Source organism: Papilio machaon, chromosome 27, assembly GCF_912999745.1.
Source record: "Papilio machaon chromosome 27, ilPapMach1.1, whole genome shotgun sequence".
In the NCBI taxonomy this organism is placed as follows: Eukaryota; Metazoa; Arthropoda; class Insecta; order Lepidoptera; family Papilionidae; genus Papilio; species Papilio machaon.
Window position 1 is genome coordinate 4,763,572 of NC_060012.1, and position 23,080 is coordinate 4,786,651.

Here is a 23,080-nt window from a genome sequence, read left to right on the forward strand (position 1 = left end):
TTTAATTGGGTTTATGGCCAGTGTCAATGTATACATTTTTAGCAGACATTTATATTACATATTGTAATCCCTTTTATTCTGCTTGACGAAACATAGACAGCAATATGTACTATTCAAGTGTCACTATAGTGAAGTTTTATGTTAAGAATGTGCATGAACCATCGCCATATTGTGACGTCAAAATTAACGGAAGAATAGACAGGGTCGCCAAAACAGATATAAAAAAGGTCTTAAGTTTTACTGAAATCGTCAATTTTCTAGCGAATTTTTACGATAGTTATCTATATTTTTTCAAAGGTAATGAGATATGACGATATGTTACAGTGTTTCGTCAGTCAAAAATAAAAACACAATCTCAAACTCCACACTCGTCAAAATCGGTTCACTCGTTTTAGTTAAAGGAGTTCATAATGAAATACTTCCGAGTCAGTTGGACAAAAAATATCCGTAGTTAATATTCTAAAGCATTCTTAGAATAATTGCTTCATTTAGTCCCTGATTAGTTGATTAAGAATCCAGTTGTTCGTAATACGTCTGAGAAATTTACCAGGTATGTGGGTATTTTGAAAACAATTGCGAATTTAGAATGATTACATTCCACGTAGGATGTTTGTATTGAAGTTATTTTTGTGGCGGCGCTACGATTGCTTTTGGTATAGTTTTTAAAAAGTTCTAATAAATCCTAAAAACGTAAAGATCTGTGTGTAAGATATTGTTAATTTAAAATTTCTTACCTCATTATTTTTACTGTAGGTTTCCACTGCTGTGATACTTTCCCTTTCCTTATCTTAGAATATATAAATACAACAATGTGTCGAGACAAATCGAAACCCACCCTGTTAAAGTAAGCAGAAACAGTGAAGTAATACAAATTAATTTGGGACTTCTCCACTTAAAAACCTTTTTGTCAACATGACATTTTCGTCCTAATCTGAGTTCTAATTGCTTTCGTTTTTAAAACAAACTCAAGTGCCTTCTGTCATTTAATAGTCAAGTGCGATTCTTCTATACAACATGGGTTCCGTAGTACATTAAATATAATTTTACAATAGATACCTTATGTATTTTTTATATATCTCATGCTATGTTTTATTAATATTAGCAGTAATATTAAATATATCCTTTGTTTTAATTCAGAGCTTAAATATTTTTAAAACATAAACTGCTTATTTTAAGTTAAGGTATCCGCCATTTCGTCCGCGCGGAATTAAGAAAAAAAATTGGTTAGTAGCCTATGTATTCTTCCAGACTATGTTATACATCTAGGAAAAATTTCATCTAAATCCAATAAGCCGTTTTATAGATATGTAGTAACAAACATCCATCCAACCAAACTTTCGTATTTATAATATTTGTATGATCACTTTATTTTATGTCATATTTTCACAAAATCATTCAAGAATAAAAAATGGCTGCCATGTAAGGAATTTGATCTTGGTCTGTTTACTTTATTTAGGTATTAGATAAGTTAATTATTTTTATATATAATGTAATACGATACGTATTATTTATTACATTTTTTTTCATTCACTTAATGTTTCTTAATTTATAAATAATACGAATAAAAAAACATAAGAAATTTTATTGATATTAAACCTCTTTGAATTTATTATTATAGTCCTGGCCGCCTATAAAATTTATACGATAAGTACTTTTAAAATTATAATTGCCAATAAAAGGAAGATTAAAATATACCGCGGGTCCCTAAAATCTGGCATAGTAACAAGATAAAGGAAACTTTTTATGACGACCATTTAAACAAAAAGCGGTGACAAGTTTGGGATTCAGACATTAAAAGAAAAAATCCGACTGTCCCAGATACGGTGCGATTTGGTGTGTTTCCATTACACTTAGATACAATAACTTTTAAATTTTTTAACACACATCTAATAACATTTACCAAAATTGTCAATTTTTTAATCGTTTTCGCGAGAGGAATGATTTTTAAAAAAATAAATTTGTCGAATTAAGTTGTAAAAACAGTTATGACTAAATGGGACAATTGTTCCTCATTACAAACAAAAGATGCACTGTCATCTATCGCAAAGAAAATTAGAATAATATAAACGACTATTGTTTTAATTTTGTAAACTTGTACGTCAGTTATTACTAGAATAAATTATTGTTTACTAGCTGCGCCCGCAACTTCGTCCGCGTGAAATACTGGTATGGTAACATTTTTAATGACTTTATTTTTAATTATTTTACTTGAAATTATAAAATATTACAAAAAAACATTCACATAAACCTTACATGTAATATATAAAATTCTCGTGTCACACTTTTCGTTCCCGTACTCCTCCGAAACGGCTTGACCGATTCTCATGAAATTTTGTGAGCATATTCAGTAGGTCTGAGAATCGGCCAACATTTATTTTTCATAACCCCCCCCCCCCATTTAGTTTTTTTTAACTGCGCGCGGACGGAGTCGCGGGCGACAGCTAGTATTCTATATCTGTGTACCAAATCTCTTTTGAATCGGATCAGTAGTTTGGGTCAGATTGAAAGACAGTGATCGAGGGTTTCTGAGACCATAGTACCCGTTTAAAATATGTTGTTATCTCTGTTTTGTCAAAGATAATAAGAGGGATGACGTATATTATATACAGAGGTTTTGGTCTTAGAAACTAACGGTGAGTCCTTACTCTCTTAGAATCGGATATGTACACCAAACTGTCACCGTAAGAGCTATTAGCTCGACAGTATCACGAAACATGAGACTATTGACAAGCACTTTATAAGATGACTAAAAACTTGAGAGGTGTGTTGGGACACCCGGATGGAACGAAGTTCCTTTCAATTAATTAGTGAAGGAACCAATGTTTATTCTATGCATAAAAAACTAAGTCTTCACAAGAAGTACATTTTATTTCTATGAATTTTCGTTATATATTGTCACGTCGTTGCCATGGTAATATAGCAAAAAGTGTCGTGACAACTTTTCGTAAGAATTTTTTCCGTCTAGCCCCCTTTCACAACGCGCGATAAGGAACTTCGTTCCAAAAATATCGTACGTCATTTTGTCGTGACGTCACTAACAGTGGGAACTCGGCCTCTCTCACTTCACTACGTGACACTCCGCACGCCGATAGACGGTAAGGCTACACTGTAATTAGCATGTCCAAATTTTCAATGGAACAAAATGAACTTTAAAACTTTAAAAATAAGGTTGTAAATTGTTTTGACACATGTAGGTAGTTAAAACAGAAGCATTGAAATCGTTAGACTATGTTTCTGGACATGGTGTAGTTATAGTCCATACTAATAATTGTCAGAGATGTTAGAATTAGACCTGGCCTATAGATTAGTTCCTACATTAATTACGAAAAAGGTCAATAATTTTGAAGGTGCAATCGTGGTTCGACTGACGAAAGAATCGTAAGTTAGACACACTTGAGTCAAACACGTGTTTAACCCTTTGACCGCCAGTGATTGATATTATAAACATCAAGGAAAAGGTCAAAAATCTGCCCCGTGCGCCAGTCACGGTATAAAACGGTTGACGTACTTAAGCTGTAATGTATTTGAAACAATGTCTAAATTTTTTATGATAAAGCCCTAAAAGTCCATAGCAAGGACTGCGCGTTCAAATAACTAAAAACGTCGGCTGAAAATTACGTTAAGAGTCACTACATTTCTAAGAAATGTGTACTAAAAGTTTGCTTTGTAGTTGCCGCTGTTGCCATGCATAATGATGTAATTTTAACCGTACCGATCTTTTACACCAGTTGCAGAGATAAAAAAGGGGTCTCTATAACTATGGAAACCTTTATCTATGTAAAAGGTGATTTAATTGTTATATTTAGAAATAGTCAATTGTTTCCGGTAGTAAATTAGAAACAAAATAGTTTGTTAATTTATCAATATTAATAAAATTGGATTGTCTGTATGTAATTTTGAAATAAACCATCTTTTGTGTATTTTAACAGTGGTAGACGCCAGTAACAACATCTGTTGCACTACTTGGCCGGCTCGCCCAGTGAAATACTAATTTTAGATTCTTTCCCTTCCCACCCTTTTCTTACAAGGGAAGGGGAGGTGGATTTATTGGAGGAGGAGATGCATAGGAAGGTTAAATATTCTCTTTTTATGCGTCTCCTCTTTCGTAGATTGAGGGTAGGCAACGCATCTGCAATTGCGAATGTCTATGGGCAGCGGTCGCTTCGCTATTTCGGCGAATTCATGTGACCGCTTGCTCGTTTGCCGCCTGGTTATATAAAAAAAATTATACAGTGTAAACTAAAGCTTGCTATCTTGTCAATCAATACATAGTATAAAACAAAGTCGCTTTCGCTGTATGTCCGTATGTATGCTTAGATCTTTAAAACTACGCAACGGATTTTGACGCGGTTTTTTTTAATAGATAGAGTGATTCTTAAGGAAGGTTTGTATGTATAATAAATGCATAATATAGTAGAGAAACACTGATAAATTTAAAGTTTTCTAATTTGAACGCTGTGAACGTTGTGTATAAGGACATTCTGTAGTAGGTATATTTTGCATTGCACCCGTGCGAAGCCGGGGCGGGTCGCTAGTATGTTATAAATGAAAAATTTAGATGAATGAATGGATGTTTGTTTGAAGGCATCTCCGGAACGGTTAAACGGATCTTGATGAAATTTGGCACAGATGTAGAACATAGTCAGGAAGAACACATAGCCTACTTATTAAGTTTTTTTTATTACCGCGCAGACGGGGTCGCGGGCGACAGCTAGTATTGTATATAAGCAAATATAAAATGAACTAGACATAAGTTTAACAAAAAAGATGTCTAAGATGTAAAATAACATTTCAAAGAATCTATTGTTTAATTGTTACTTATCAAAACTGCGTGACCTAACGAATAATCAACACGCGCCAAATTGTAATAAATCAAATACGTACTTTTTTTAACGACAATTGACTGTCTCATATTTCTGATATGCGTACGAAAAGATTATTTATAAACCAGATAAAATAATATATATTAGTGTATTTAATAAGAAATACTTAATAAAACAGCTCCTGAATTAATTTGAACAGTTTTTGTACAAAAGATTCAGGCTTGTGAAATATGGTTTATAAGTCGAATGTCGAGATTCAAACCCTCGACCACGTGATCAGATGTCCGTAACTTTAACCATTAGGCTATTGGCCAACCCATGGTTAAAAATCCCCATAGCAACTACAAGTCTTCCTTATATCATAAAAACTGGCATAAAAAAAGGTTTGCCTTCCCCTAAGCTGTCATATTATTAAAAAAAAGAAAGCGGTCGTCTAAATTACATAGATAAGAACGAATGTAATGTACAAGGAAGTGAGGATGGTGTTTTTTTTTTTTGTAATAATGTTAAGGAAGACGATATCTTATCTATGAAGTGTCTATTATATTACTACGAAAAATCCCAAGTCGCTTCTCTTTGTTTTATGAATGATTTGCTATAGAGTAAAAAGTATAGTATGACTAGCTGTCGCCCGCGACTCCGTCCGCGCGCAGTAAAAAAATGGGGGGAGGGGGGTTATGAAAAATATATGTTGGCCGATTCTCAGACCTACTGAAAATGCTCACAAATTTTCATGAGAATCGGTCAAGCCGTTTCGGAGGAGTACGGGAACGAAAACTGTGACACGAGAATTTTATATATTAGATTTTTATTTTTTTTCATTTTTAATATCGGAACCGGTGTAAGAGGCCTTACAAAAAAGGATCTTCTGACATTTTTCGACATTGACAGGGGGGCGCTAGTGTGCTGTCATAATTAAATTTGACTTATGTCCACCGGTTCAGAGGACCTAGCACGACTTATTACGACACGCGTCTTCGTAACGTCTTCAACAAAATATTTTATATCTGTATAAGATTTGTTCGTTTATTTTACGTCCGGTAGGGGCGCTGTATAAATTTTGTTCTAATGAATATTTGTGTTAGGCCCTTTGATAACTTTGTCTGTGTGTATAATCGCATTTATATTAGTTTACGTCATCGCATCTATTGAGATGTCAAGGGTAAGATCGGCGAGAATGGTCTATATCGACACGTGCGCGACGTAAACAATGTAATTTGCGTAATGTAAAGATAAGCAAGTTCAACAAACTCATTAATTCTCTCATTCATAAGTTGTATGATTGATGATTGTGAATTCTATTAGATACTAGCGCTCGCCCGTGATTTCATCAGCGCAGAATTAAAATGAAAAAAAAAAAAAAGTAACTTAAAACATTCCCGTATGAATCAGCTACTTTCCTGCCAAAATCCCGTCAAAATCGGTCCGGCCGTTTTGGAGATTACCCGGAACAAATGCGGCTTTGCGGACAGACAAAAAAAATAGCTTTTCGTTCTCAACAACGCAAATACATCATATGTACGAAATACTTTTTTTTTATTTAAAATAAACTACAATTTTATAATCTTATTAGTTTATGTATAACATATAATCAAGAGCTTGTTATCTCTGCTTTTTAAACATAATGATAGAGACGTTAGTGTCGTAAAACACGTGTTAGAGGAGATTCACCGTAACTCCACTTCACTTGTCATCATTATCAACTTGCCTTTATCCTTCTGGAGGGTCGGCACAGTATGTACTTGTCCATACATCTCTATCAGTCGTCATATCTGAATTTACCCCCTTTTTACGCATATCCTCTTTCACACAATCCATCCATACTTTCTTTGGTCTTCCTCTACCTTTATAGCCATCCACATTCAATCTCATTACTTTTTTGTTTATATGATTATCATCCCTCCGCATAACATGTCCAAGCCACGCTAACCTTCTGCTTCTTAATTTCTCGATAACTGGCGCTACTTTCAAACTTCCTCTAACATACACATTCTCAACTTTATCCTTTCTTGTCACACCACACCTCCATCTTAGCATACGCATCTCAGCTTGTAGTCTTTGAAAAATTAAATTACGCCTATTAACATAAGTACAATATCCTTATTGGGATTGGAATTAAATACTTTAACTACATAAATTTCTTGGATAATTGCATGTCCAATCATTGGCCTAGATTTTCTTCTTGCGTCGTCATACGTCATAAAAATCGCGCGATATGAGGTGATCGTATGTTACAAAATTGTTGAATCGACATCACGCTATTACATGTCTTATTTTCAATTACATAAGGGTTAATATCGCATTGTTATAAATGTACAACTATCTTCTAGAAATGTGAATAGAAATGTAACCTTTATTGCTTTCTTAATAGGTGTTGAAATAGGTTAATGAATTTATAATGAAGTAAGTAACTTATATTACTAACTAGCGGTATTAAAAAAAACTTAATAAGTAGCCTATGTGTTCTTCCAGACTATTTTCTATATGTGTGTTAAATTTCATCAAGATACATTGAGCCGTTCTGGAGATACCTTCAAACAAACATCCATCTAAACATTCACATTTATAATATTAGTAAGATATTAGTAAGACAGTTTTAGATTTTTACATGAACCATTCACTACATTATTACACAAAACTTAATGTATAAAAATGACATTAAAATAAGAAAAACATATGCAAAAAATAAAATGTCGCAATTGGTTACCATTTAATTTTAAATCAAGTGACAAATAATCGAAAGTATTAAATCTATATTGTCCCTGCATAAATGTCCGGCTCGACTTATGCAATATGAAAACACAGAAGAATGGCTACTACGTGAAATTTCGCGTTCTGATCAAATTCTAGCCCTTATACTTTCCCAACATTTTTATGGTAAGCATGTGAAGGGTACGTGAATTTGATATAGTAAAGGGAAATGTCCCTTTGCAAGCTTTTAACTCATTGCAGACGTCCAAGGTCAATACTCACTCTAACATCAAATGGCTGATTGCCATTTTGTAGATACTAAAAAAAGTAAGTAATTAAAATCTTTTGTCTACTTTATAGGTAAGTTTTTGTATTAATCGCCAGCGAAATATGCAAATTATGAATTCCTGTGACCTTCAAAAGGACCTTTAATAGTTTGACCTTGAATTATGTTTCCTGTTAAGATCGAGTAGAGTTACACAGGCGATAATTACGTGATGCATTAAATGCATGCATTACGTCATAAGAAATAAAAGTTGTGAGTCGGTTTACACTGTATAAAACATACAGAAACATATTTTCATTGTTATTTATGTTTTATAGCTGTGGAAAGTCGTGGTTTGTTTATAGAAGAAAGTGGAAATCGAGCCATCTATTTTCACGAAAATACCGCATTGATCGCTGTTCTTAAGCATCACAAAGAAGTAGGTACTGATGTGTTTTCTACCTTTAATGGATGGAAGAGTGGACTTACATTAAGAGAATATTTTTCCTTCATATAGATTTATTTACCCTCTCCATCTTTTCCTTATAATAAAAGGATGAGGAGAGTAAGACGACTAAAAATTGCCGTTTGGCACGTATTCAAGACAGGCGTTAAATGGAAGCAAATCCTCGTTTTTCTCTGATGAGTGCGGTGCCGGAGTCCTAATTTTTGTCATCTTTCCCTTCCCATCCTATTCGTATAAGGAAACGATGGGAGAGGGAAGTGGATTTGGAGGAAGAGGAAAGAGGAAACATCCACTTTCTGTGTGTCCCCTTCTTCGTTGATTAATGGTAGGCTACGCATCTGTATTTCTGGATGTCTATGGACAACATTCGCCTTGCTATTTCGGCGAATTTCGTTTGCTCGTTTGCCACCTTTCGATGTTAAAAAAGGTTGGGTTTTATCCATACATATTTTATTCACCTATAAGAAAACTACATAGTGAAAAGATCGGAAAGCTATGAAAAATGCCTTGCGAGTTTCAATCTTATTGGTCCAGTTGAATTTCCTGGTAGTTTATAATAATAATATAATTTAACGGTAAAAAAACACATTTTATTGCTTTGTGAATTTGAACCTTGGAGTTGTAAAAAGTATAGACGAAAATGTACAAATTCATAGTAAAATGTCATTATGTACGGAGCAGAAAGTAAGACAGTAACATGGATGGATAAAAAAGAGTACACGTTGTGAAAACGAAATGATGTGGAAAACGAAATGATGTGGAAGGGTACACCGGTAGAGGTAAGTCTAGGAAGAGATGGACGAATTGAAAGAAAGAAAAAAAGATCGCGTGAAAGGTGACATGATGAAGGTGTGACGACTGAGGTGACAGAAGACAGATCGATCAGGAAGACGAAAATCTAATTTGCCCCCTCCATAGAGTGTGACAAGGACAGGGAGATGATAACCGCTCACCTGCAGTATTGTAGATATTTCTGACAGAAAATCACTTGTAATTTACAAAAAAATGTTTTCAACATCTATCACCCACACATAGACATTGCTATTAGAAGTAACTTGAAGCGATTATAGATGTAAATTTGATAGAACTAAGAGCGATATTAGCTTGCACTCTAAGCTATGACAGAAGTACACTGAATGTGCGATTAGACGGCCACAATACTTTTATACAATCATGTATAAAACGTGTGTGAGTCATACAGTGGTGCTCAACTTTTTTTGTAACAGGTTATAAGATCTTATTAAGTTGTAAGTTGCAGCGTTTTAGAATAAATCTTAATTATTACTTAGTTTTTATTGATATCTTTTTCATTAATATCTTACTAATATTGTAAACTAGCTTTTACCCGCGACTCCGTCCGCACAGAATAAAAAAAAGTTCCTATGTCCGTCTCCTAGTTCTAAGCTACCCCCCATCAATTTTCAGCTAAATCAGTTCGACCGATCTTGAGTTATAAATAGTGTAACTAACACGACTTTATTTTATATATATATAGATAAGATGTGAAAGTTTAAACATTTGTTATAAGGTAGAGAGGTAGAGAAATAAGAGAATATAGAGAAATAAGAGAATATAGGCTACTAATTAAGTTTTTTTTAATTCTAAGCGGACGGAGTCGCGGGCGACAGCTAGTATTTTGTTCAGTGTATGTGTTAATAAACTAAGAGGTAGCTTTTAACATTAAAAAAGTAAAAATCATCAATTTGTTATTTTGGCCCTTATACATAGGACCTATCGACATAAAATAATTGATATAAATAAATGTAATTATCGCTTCAGCTTGTGCCTTGTAACGCTTGTACTGCTTGTAAGCGGATTTGTTTAAAAGATATACATCAGTGTTGTAATGATTAATTGGATTCATATTTTATATCTTTTGAACTCGAATTGTTAAACATCGAGAAATTCGTACGAGTATAATGCGTTCATTAGGTTTAGAAGTTTTGTTTTATTTTTGGATAACCAGAAAAAAAACCATCTAAACCTCTTAAAGTTTAATTTGAAGACCTTTTTATTAGCAGTCAGATGGTTTATTATCGGCGAAGTTAAAACTCTCAACTGAGAAACTCTCCGATTAACGTTTAAATTTGTTATGATATTTTTATTCGAATAATTATCAATAATCTTGTAGTATTTATCTTTTTATCGTCTTGGTTGTTTTTTACATTACGGAATTAAGGAAAAAGTTAACCTTGGCCGAGACCCCATGGTCTTAAAATAAAACTGCGTCATTTTTATTCTATATTTATAGTATCAGAATCAGGTTTTGTACCTTAAATAAATAAAACGATATAATGACATTTTTTCCTAGCTTCCGTAAACAAGTTTTTTTTCAACAAGTTTTTTTTGTTTTGATTTACAACTATGCAAAGGCCATCAAACTGTGTCATCATCCCTACATAACGTTGCCAGGCGTCCGGATAAAGCCGGACATAGGTAGGCTTTTTGATTGCGTATCCGGCCAGAATAAACAGTTGTCCGGCTTTTGTTAGGCTTTTTACATTTCCCAAACGACAGTGTACCTATTAATACTGAGACAAAATTCTAAATATTACAGGGTGTTCGAGTTTTCTACCCAAATGTCCGGCCAAACTGGCTGGTCTGTCCGGCTAGTAGGTTTGCGACCTGGCAACCATATCCCAACATAGAGTAGACATGTACTCTTCTTCTACTTTTACACAATCCATCCATACTTTCTACAGTCTTTCTGTACTAGTTACAAATGTTTATTTGAAATACGAGAAGCATATTCGCGAGAACTGGTATGAATGGAAATTAGCAAACATAGGCTCGGACTGTTAGTATGTCTGAGGTAAAGGCAGAGCAACAACAAAAAAAAAATGTTTATTCGAATTATAGGGTTTGTTTGCGGATATGTCTGTTTGTATGTTTGTATGTTTGATCGCTCTTAGCCTTAACTCCGTTTCGAAGTGAGAATTGTATGTAGTATTCTATACGTATTTTAACCAAGTACTATCCGTACAATTAGGAAAACGTTATCATTATGTCAGTCACATATCGTCCACTCGCGTAGGTCCAAAGGTACCAAAGGTCACCAGGATAATCGGTATTCGGCCGCTTTAATCCAGGATATTTCAGGATCAAAAGTAGCATAATGTTGGTTGGATCTTGTCTGCTTCATCATCATCAGATCAAGATACGTCCTCACCGAGAGGCTCGAAGTCTACCCTAATTTAGGTGTGAGTAGGCCATCGTCAAGCACGCTGGCTATGTGCGGGTTAACTTCACACATATCTTTGTATTTCTTCTCAGATATGTGCAGGTTACATCATAATGTTTTCCTTTATCATAAGAATTATTTATACTTGTTCTTGAATTCTAAAATACTTTCTCATATTCGTTTAAAAATGTATTGAATTTTATCTTTAAAATACATCAATACATCATTTTTATTACTTCCTAAACTTTTTCAAATATCACTCGGATTGGAAAAAGATATCCGTTATCTTTTTAATTGAATTTATAGATTAAAATTACGTTTGTGTTTATGATTTATGGATTAATTTATTTTAATAATCTTTATTGAATATGTCAATAATAAATTCTCTAACAATTAATATATCTATTAGGGTCAGTTTCCACTAGGGATATGAAAGTCATACGTGAATATATACCGCTTGTGAAAACAAGGTTATTTACTATCGAAACATTTGACATTTTTGTAATTAAGAAATAAAGAAATATTTAATATCACACAGATAAAAAACATACAGCACAGATAAAAAATTAAAAGAAAATAAAATGTGGCAAAAGGAGCCACCTCAGCGTAATAAGTGTGCCCTTGTAAATTGCCCGACTGAGCTGACGTCATTTGACATTGACCTTAGAGTCATCGGGAAGGTTCCCGAGAATTTCCAGTGCTTTTATGACTTCACTGCAAAGTCTTAGGTGTGACAAAATTATATAAAAGTCGTCTCTTTCAGTTGAAACTAAAACTATTGAATTTTTTCTCCGTTTTTTTAGTTATAATAAGTTATTTTAAGTTATGATACTAGTAACTTAAAATCTAAAAACACTTTTAAATAAAATTTGTATGAGATTTGTCAGTTTACTTTACGGCCGATAGGCGCTGTATAAATCGTACTAATATCATAAATGCGAAAGCTTAGATGGATGGATGGATGGATGTTTTTTTCAAGGTAACTCCGGAACAGCTTAACGGATCTTTATGAAATTAGGCACAAATATAGAGCATAGTCTGGAAGAATACATAGACTACTTATAAAGTTATTTTAATTCCGCGCGGACGGAGGCTCGGTGACAGCTAGTCTAATATAAATTTTGACGTTGACGTTAGGAATATTTTCTCGTAAAATTTCCTTAGGGACGTTTGTGGGACTATATTTTTATGTGATTGTATCTCACAGTGACAATCTGTCTATTATAATTATGCGTTGTGTCGCTTTAGTCGTTAGCGTATATTAATTTCATGAAATAAAATATTAATAAATATATCAATGTATTTTCACACGATCACATTCGCTACTCTATGGTTTTTTTGTTCCATAAAAAAGTAACCTATCATTAAAATAATAAAATACTCATATAAACATCTACACGTGTGATTAAAAACAATTGATAAAGCAAATTGAACCTTAAAATAATACGAAATAAGATTTATTTTCAACATTAATATATATTGTGACATTGTTGCCATAATTTGTGTAACGTCTAGTGTTAGGCATTGAAAGTAAAATTTAATCCGCCCACTAATTATAATGGTAATAAATCTGAATTTAGTGATGTACCTTAGAAATTTATTAATGTATCGATAGAAAAAAAAACTTTTTAAATTGAATACCTTCGCAATTAGCAATATATGAATCGAAACGTTAATACGAGTAGTACATGTTTTGACAGTACAGTTACAGTAAGAATTACAGAAGGATAAAAAAATATGTCATAGTGTAATTTTTTTATGTCATGTCGTATTTAAGGCAAAAGAGCACAATTGATATTACCATAAAAATAAACTAAACAGAAACTTATGACATTATAATACAATTTTAATATAATCATTCCATTTAACATTATAAAAAGAAATAAAATAAATACATTTCAAATTAAAAAAGCAAGATTAATTAATTAATAATAATATTTTTGTGCAATATCGATATCGACAAAAAACAACGTCCAACACTAAAACTCAAAAACTTCGTTACCAAGCAATTATCGTAATAATTCTCTCAAACCACGAACTCAGTCGTAAATCAACTTAATTCATAGAGTTAATATTTTTAATAATATCGTTAGTAACTCATAAAGCATATTAAATCATACGAATTGATCGAACTTTACTTTTGTATAATTTTATGGCTATATTTAATTTAATTACATTTGTTTCGTAATTTGCAAGTAATCAAAATGTAATATGTGTTATTTTATTTGAAAATTAGCTGTTGAACGCGACTATGTCCGCGCGGATTTAAAAAATAATAATTAGTGTTCTTTTAGTCTATGCTCTACATCTATGCCAAATTTTATCGACATCCTTTGAGCCTTTTTGGATATACCTTCAAAACATCCATCCATCCATCCATCCACTAGCATTTACAATATTAGTAAGATAGAATTAAAAACACAGTTCATCATCAGCTTGGGAATAACAGCTTTTATTTTCTGATTTAAACAGGTTAATTAATATATTTTTAGTTTGAATCCATACCACCACTTCAAACCGTTACCATCAGTACCAAAACGGCGAAAAATAGTACGCCTTATAGCCAGTCCATTTACAGAGGTCACTAAACCGCGCAATTGTCTAAAATAAATGCTTTTTTAAAATATATAGATGGCGCTAGTAGCTTCGACGTTCCAATACAAGCTCTGCGTTTAATTTTTTTTGATATGTAAAAATCTGTAGTTACTTCAAGTATCCACCACTACTATCTTACTTCAATAAATAAAATAATATGAAGTGTAAATAAGGAAATTATAAGAATTGAGATTTAAAAAAAGCATTGACATTTCATTGTGAGCTGTCAAACTTCGCGCGCGATTACGTAATGGACGACAGTGATGTCAGTTTCAATTGTTTTTTTTTTAAATTAACTGCTTTGAGTTGTTCAAATGGTTTTTTTCTTTTATATGTTTTAAGATTTAAATCCGGTTCTTAGTGAGCAAAAAGTTTTTAAGCCGGCCTATAGTAAGGTATAATATTTCGAATTACAGATTGTATAAAATTATTATTGTTTAAACATAAATCTAATATATGAATTACTTCTTGTTTTAGGAATAGAACAATATAATATTTTACACTATCATCACGTATAATTCAAATCGCATAAACCAAATTATGATCCTAGATTTGTTACCACTAGGTAAGAAGTCTAGTTTGAATCGTATGTGAAGAGGCATATGTTTTCTACTGACGTTTGTAATATTTTATCGAATGTCCGCTCTATAATTAATTCATTTGAATCTCTCTGACCTTTTATAAATGTAGAAACGTCAAGATATTGTCAAGAAAGTATTAGCCTTGCGAATGACTCATGTTAAAAAAAATGGCGACGACAAAAAAGGCGGGAAAAAATGAGAGAGCAGGTGTGCGGTGTGAAGGACAAGTGTTGATGAAAGTCGATTCACGGCTTTAAATATTAGAGATCCTCTCTTAAAATTCTTAATTTAGCATCTTAGGCTCTTTGAACACAAGGTAACTTAAATTTTAGAAATCAGGTGATTTTAGTCGTTAAGCAACTTACGTAATATTATGTCATAAAGATGATCCTGAGAAAAGTTGCTGCAATTTCAAGATGGCGGAGTAAATCTATACAGTTGACATAAATTCACTATGTACTGATCGAATAGACTGGCATCGGCGATTCAAAGTTGTGGGTACGGAGTCTCACGACGGAAATTACAGATATAAATGTTGGCGACGAGCCCTGTGTACGAAACTGTTAATTGCGCGTCGCTTAGCGACCAAAATTGCCGGGTTTCAAAATTTATGTTGCCTTGTATACGAATAGGAAAAAAATACTGCTCAATGTTCTAAGCATAGCACATTTTTGTAAAGGTTTAATTTTATATAAAAAATAAACTATGTACTGAACCCTTTAAACAAATAAAATTGTTACCATAACAGTGTTTAGATTTGAAATTTGGCAAATTAACACGACATTCTAATTCAATCTTTATTCGTTTCGAATTAAAAACTATTTTAGCTTAATCAAATACGTAGATAAAAAGTAACTTAAAACGTATAAAAAGCGAAGTAAAAAGCATTTCCCCAGAATTTGATCGTCTCTTGTTTCCCGCAAAAAAATCGCTAAGAAAAAAAAAACGACTATTTGACGCAGTAATGTTACGTAATCCGATAAACTGGTTTTATACGACCTTAACATCACGAAATAAATAATATCAAGTAAGAGTATAAGATTTTAACAGATTTTCATCTGCATTAAGTATGAACTAGCTTTTACCCGTGACTCCGTCCGCGCGGAATAAAAAATAGAAAACGGGGTAAAAATTATCCTATGTCCGTTTCCTGGTTCTAAGCTACCTGCCAACCAATTTTCAGTCAAATCGATTCAGCCGTTCTTGAGTTATAAATAGTGTAACTAACACGACTTTCTTTTATATATATAGATATAGGTGAACTGATGTTCCCGGGCGACTTCATCCGTATTAAATTCCATTAATTTTTGTTACACAGAAAAACTTTGTTTTATTGTTAACATTGCGTAAAACATTAAATTGCAAATGTCAAAATTCAAATGCTCTAATGACAACGAAGGCCTACGTCATTGGCTGAGAATTACCGTTACCATGACAACCATCTGTTTTACTATTGGTTTACAATTTTCTCGCATAACAATTTCTTTCAATGTATTCATCCCCTCTGTTTTATGGCTTGAAAATATATAGCCTAAAGCGTGTCGTAAGTATAGGGCTTTTTATTACAAAAATAATAATTAAAAAATATACCGTTATTGTTGAGTTCCTGTATTACAAAGTGTGTGTTTACGCTTTATTGGAACGAAGTTCCTTATCGCGCGTTGTGAAAGTGGGCTAGACGGAAAAAATTCTTACGAAAAGTTGTCACGACACTTTTTGCTATAGTAAGTATGTTAACGACGAATGAGCGCTACTTCACCATGGCAACGACGTGACAATATATAACGAAAATTCATAGAAATAAAATACTACTTCTTGTGAAGACTTAAGTTTTTTATTCATAGAATAAACATTGGTTCCTTCACTAATTAATAGAAAGGAACTTCGTTCCATCCGGGTGTCTCAACACACCTCTCAAGTTTTTTATATTAGTGTTGATTTAATAGTTTGTAACTTAAAATTTCTAACAGTATTGTTTGGAATTTTATGCGGATGAAACCGCACGGGAACAGCTAGTATAACGGGAATAGTATAACTAGTTGTAAAACACGTGATTATTTCATATGTGACATCCGTCACGTAGCTAGAGGTGTGGCAGAGTAAAGCAATATTATCTTGTTGAAACTATGATAAGCTAGGATCTACGACATTACGTAATGTCACACCTTTATTTTTTTAACAAATAAAATTTATGGTTTTTTTCGTAATATTCAGAAGACTCTACTGATGGCTACAAAGCCCGAAGTGTGGATGACAGAGATGTATGGAAGAGTACATAATGTGTGACTACGAAGCGATGGATAGATTGTGTAAAAGGGTAGAAATTACTGATTTTTGGAAGACAAAGACCTTAAACTTTTGCTGGTTTTCTGAGCTCATATAAGTTTGGTTTTATATGTGGGTTAGTATGTATGTAATTTATTCATTGCAAAATCTTTTTTCGATATTTTCGAGTACATTCTAGAATAAGGAAGTGTTACATAAAAAATACAATGTTTTTAATTTAAATTAAAAGTGTTTTGAAACGCTGATAATAGATGGCGCTATTTTACCAACAACAGTAAGAGTGAATTATTTTCACCGATATGACGAAGACAGGATGTATTATGAAACTAAATTAAATTCACGGTCACGGTCAAGTGCATTGTACGAGCGAGAAGTCCTATCCACAGCTAACATTGTCTCTCTCTTAAGTAGTTGTTTTAAAAATTGCTCGGACTGATAGCTTCCGTCAGTACCCCTTTTGCAGGAAATTGTTAAATCAGACGTAAACACAAGATTATTGTTCACTGTTAATATCACATACAAGGTCTTATGCAAACATTGTCACAAATTCCTGATTCAAAACCGAAAAGTGAAGAATAAAAATCGCCTAACTTCGAAAAATACCGCGACAAATTAACAATCACAAAGCTTTTTTTTTCGTATAAACGCTTTTGTTAGAATTCAAACTATTTTTTATTTTATTTTAATCGTTTCCGAGATTAACAATGATTATTTAGCTTTAAGCAAAAGTTAATGTATTATTTTTTAAACATTTTATTTATAATGCTTGGTTTTTTTATCTGTAACTCTTAAATACTAGGAATTGTCCTCAACTTCGTCTACGATAATGTAGCTTCCCAACAGTGATTTTTTTTTTTAAATCGGTAGTAGTTTCGAAGTCTATTCAATGCAAACAGATCAACGTTAATAATGTAGATGAGCATATTTAAGGATTTAGCTTGAATGTTTTTTTTTTATTTAGTTTTTTTAGATTTTTTTTCGAACACTTTATAGATGTAATTCCTATAAAGTGAAGGTGAATTTCCCCCATCGTTTGTTGAAACAATTTGTTTAACAGATAAACATCTAACATAATGTATTTAGAAATTCTAGAAATATATAACTATCTAGGTCATATGACTGGAAAGTGTTTTACATCTACGTCAAGAATTTATTATGTCTATCCAGATTTACACGTGATAATGGACTTAGTACTTTAGTAAATAAAATTGTATACTTCAATATAAAAAGTAACGATAGAACCTAAAACTAAAAACCTTAAAAATATAACATAAAAACTAAAATATAAAATTAAAAGGAGTCCCTTTAGACAAGGTTACAAAAATACTGGCAGCGTTTCCCCTTTGAATAGCTAATACTTTAGTTAGAATTAGGTATTATTTCGAATATAAAATACTAGTTCTCTCAAGTAACTTCTCATAGGAATTATTACAGACAGAGATATCTGTAAGATATTATCCAGATTCGTTCAGATGTGATGCGGAAGCTGCTCAGACTCAGTTATGAATTTAAATCAGTCACTTTTATAATATCCCCACTAATCTTACTATTATAAATGCAAATACTTGTTTTTATGGATGTTTGTTAGAAGGTATCTCTGTAACGGCTCAACGGATTTTGATAAAATTTGGCAAAGATGTGGAACATAGTCTGAAATAGGCATGATCACATAGGCTACTTATAAAGTTTTTTTTAAATTCTCCCGGACGGAGTGTATGCTCCGAAATTACTGAATCGTTTTGAAAAATTCTTTAACTGTTGGAAAGCTACATTGTACCCGGGTGACATAGGCTATATTTATTACTATTTTTTTTTGTTTAATTCCGCGCGGAAGTCGCGTGCGACAACTAGTTATCATATAAAGCTTATGTCCCTATATACAGTGGTCATAACTGAATTTCATTAACACAATTGTATGATCCGTTATCATTGGATGTGGTGACGACAACTACATACATACATACATATTTATCGCGAAGCATGGCCACAGCGCACGTCATCATGGCGTCACACAACCACGCGACTTAGACTGAGGTCGTCATAGGGTTAATAGAACATACAGTTTCACCAAGGAGTTCTTAATTGTACATTGAGTTCAAATCCCCATTTTGTGACGTCATTATTTCGAAATAAATAATTGGTGATTTTAGTATAAAACACATTTAAAAAAGTTAACATGTTAAAATGTTTACGAAAAATAAAATAATTTTTAAATACAAACCTTTTTTATTATTATTTAAACTAATTGAACTTTTATCTGTGCGTTAAATTTTTATTAAACTTTGACCGACTGAAAAACTAATTCAAAATGTCTTTAGTCTGGACGAAATATTAACAAGACTGAAGATCTAGATACTTAATTCCTCTTTTCTACAGCTGATTGGACAGCGGCGTGAGTCATTCAATCACAAGACCTAAGTTATATTGCGACGAAGTTAACTGGCCCGGTGTCCCTCACTGTTATCGTCCTTACGGCCTAGCACGAATATTCGTGAGAACGTTTTCGTAACGTCTATGACAAAATTTTTATTAGAATTTATACAGCGCCTCTATCGGACGTAAATTACACCAACAAATCTCATACATATTTTGACAGATTTTGTCCGATGACTTTAGGAAGGCGCGTGTTGCCTCGTGTTATATCCTAGGAAAATATCTTAAACCATGTCGTAGAAAACGACATAACAAAATATGACAAGACAGAGACTATCCGACATGGATATTGTGACACTTGATATTGTCACTGGACGCTAATGATGGAATTTAGTTTCATTTATGCTTACAGGGTCATAAAAATTTCTCAGACTATAGCTTAGGTTATTGCAGTAAGAAACGTCTAGATTATTACTGTTGCATACGAAATGACTTGTAAAAAGATTAACTGAACGACAATTAAGTTGATTAAGCGGAATTAACTCTTAATACCTTAAAATAAAACCTAAATTGGTTTAAATTTTGTTATAAAATTTTAAATTATAAGATTTTTAATCTTACAAATATAAACTCGAGTATAGAAAAAGTAAGATTGAGAGTATAAAAAAAACTTAATAGGTTCTCAATTGGGTAAAGTAAATCGAGTAATTTAAAGCTGACGGTTTTAGGGGTTGTTGAAAATAACTGTAGAGATGGAATTTTCCTACAGTTACTTTGTCTTTACAAAGTAATCAGTGACCTATCAATCGATTTCTCCTTTTAATGTAGATTTATGTTATTCACAGATTATATTTTAGCGGATATAAAGGTCTTTGAACTATGAAATTTTACCTCCATTTTGTAAATGAAACATCAGGATTTCAGGCCGAATATTTAAGATAATAATTAAGAGAGTAGATAATTCCGATGCTTATTAAAGCTTAAAGTTTCTGCTACGTTCAAAATGAATTTGTTATATTAAAATTGTTTGGTACAAAGTACAACAGTAAGCGTGTTTTGTGAGAGTTTAATTAATGTGATTCAATGTGAGAGAGGCGCTGCTATCGCATTTACTTCTGTTAGAATTGTTAAACCTTAATAGGCATAGAAATATAAAAAAAACATCAAGACAGCTACAGTAAGAGTAGGATTTTGCAAGTCTTTTTAGATATTGTCAGTGGGGCGCTAGAGATGTACTTTGTCGGTCTATAACCGTTGAATTTCACTGCGATGACTAGTCTATTGACACATTTTGTTTCTGTTCTGTCAAAGAGACTGAAAGAGATAACAACATGTATTAATACAAGCTTCACAGCAGTCGAAACCTAAATTAAAGCCCGCTACACACCTACAGTTTTATCTGTACATTTTTAACTGACCAGTACAACTATAGTTAAAACTGTAGATGTGTAGTGGATTTAAGAATTTTTATTTTTAAATGCGACTTAGCGCATAGCAACAGTAAATAGTCATCATGTTATAACTTGTACCACAACAATTCTTCAGATAATTCTCAGTAGGCACTAAGCTTGTGTAATTAGTGTTCCTAATCCTAGTGGCTGTCTAGTGAACTCAATTAATGTCGGCACACGATCTCCGTTACAACAAATTACTGTTTAATCTATCCGAAATCCTTGAACGGAACGTGTAACAATTTAGTAATGAATTTATTTTAAAACTAGTCAATAGACTGGTAATGGAATTGAATTCTGGTTATCTTTTATATAAAACTAGCTTTTACCTGCGACTCCGTCCGCGCGGAATAAAAAATAGAAAACGGGGTAAAAATTATCCTATGTCCGTTTCCTGGTTCTAAGCTACCTGCCCACCAATTTTCAGTCAAATCGATTCAGCCGTTCTTGAGTTATAAATAGTGTAACTAACATGACTTTCTTTTATATATATAGATTCTCGTGTCACAATGTTCGTTCCCGTACTCCTCCGAAACCGCTTGACCGATTCTCATGAAATTTTGTGAGCATATTGAGTAGGTCTGAGAACCGGCCAACATCTATTTTTTATACCCCTATTAAGTTTTATTTAACTGCGCGTGTATGGAGTCGCGGGCGACAGCTAGTATTATATAAAACTCAAGAAAAGAATAAATAAAATACCAGTTAAAATAAGAATTGGTAGGGGAAATGATTTTTGCAAGTCCCCTCCTCTGACCATAAATCTGATTCTTTCAACTTATGAATCGATGGGTCTTATGTATAAGGGCCAAAGTAACAAAGTGATTTTTACTTTTTTATTTTAAAGGTTACCTCTTAGTCTAGTTAACAATATGCACTAAACACAAATACAAATTTACAGGTGTTTTTTTTTCCTAAAGCAAAAGGGCTTATGCGACATAATTTCCTACATGGTTGAAACTTCGAGAGCATCTCCTGTAATGTCAATTTGCACATTGGCCCTTATTCGTTGGAGGCATCGAAATAACTATGATCGCTCATTTCGATCGTTTGATCCTACTGTTATAAAAAAAACTAAAAACTAAATATGCATTGTTGCTAAGCGATGTGCGTTGGCAGTGTCAATTTGTTGCAATATGAGTTAGCTACATCGCAGCTTGCAATAGCAAAGTCCATGCGCCCAGCGCCGTGCAGTCTACTGAGATTAATTGACTCCTGCCACCGCACAGAGCAGTGAAAATAGATATTGCATTCAGATAATTAAACTGTTAATATCTGCGAATTCAAAGATATTTGGTAATTAAATCAATCTGTAATGAGTCTGCGTGATTAAGGCTTTGTCACTCCACTTTGGTAGGGACCGTGCCCCAAGATTGGAGAGGTTTATGATCTGTTTCACGACTACATTGAATTAACAGATGTTTTTAATAATACTGCTACATTACAATACATCGCTTGAAGGGAATGTTTTTAGAATAGAATAGAGTATCATTCTAAATTTAATAAAGAAAAAAAAATTGTGGCAAGAGATGTCAAGCTCAGTAACGCAGGGTGGACCAAGGCCGTTCCTGCGCTGGTTTTCAGCTAGACCTTTTACACATGTACTGTTTGCATTAGGTGCTAAGGTGACTTAAGTTAGATAAAAAAACTAAAATTAAGTACTACGAGTAAGATTACAAAAATCTCTTTTACGGCAAGGTAACAGTTTTTAAATAAATAAACTGAATATATATTTTTTTAACAACAATCTCAATATATTTTTTAGCGTTCGCACGTACTAATACTTTGTGAGTTTGTGACGTTCAATCTAATCCGTTGATTTAATAATGTGAAAAGATATTTGATATGAGTTTTCCCGAGAAAGACGTTTATATTTTTAGTCGAATGTATAGTTTTTTAAAGGCATCTTTTTATCTAGTTATTTATAAGAAATCGGAGTAAAAAAGCGTAGAGTAATTTTACCGTGTGAAAAATTACAATTTTCTTTTCACTATGCAACCTCTGTGTGTACTATACTCTGTGTACAAAATTGACTGCAAATGCATCTCGTGTGCGGTCCTGTAACGACTTCAAATTGGCGTTATTGATAGCTCGTTTAGTTGGCAACCTTTCCTTTTTTTAATAATAACACGACTCTAGTCAACTGAATGAATTGTATGTCGTTGTTAGGCGGAAAATGTGAGGGAAGTCAAGCCTTTATAGTATACTTAACAACGTCAGAACTTAAACTTTTCTACTAAACGTCAAAATTCATAACTGTACAAACCGACAAACTTCTCCGACATGTGGACATTATTATCGTCACTCTGTCAAAACTCATCAAAACAAATCAAACTCTGTCACTTAGGGTCCTTCAAGAAGCGAGCGT

General features: G+C 32.9%; 1 protein-coding gene across 2 annotated transcripts in view; it reads right to left on the reverse strand.

Annotated features, from left to right (window-relative positions):
* Positions 1-23,080, reverse strand: part of LOC106711042 (neural/ectodermal development factor IMP-L2) — a 47,125-nt gene that overhangs the window by 12,098 nt on the left and 11,947 nt on the right. The window contains exon 1 of one of the 2 annotated variants that reach the window (XM_045684756.1): positions 9,199-9,279. The exons of the other annotated variant lie outside the window; for it this stretch is intronic. The gene's annotated coding sequence lies outside the window, so the exon portion shown is untranslated. Of the gene's footprint in view, positions 1-9,198; positions 9,280-23,080 lie in introns of those variants that run through there. 2 annotated transcript variants of the gene reach the window in all.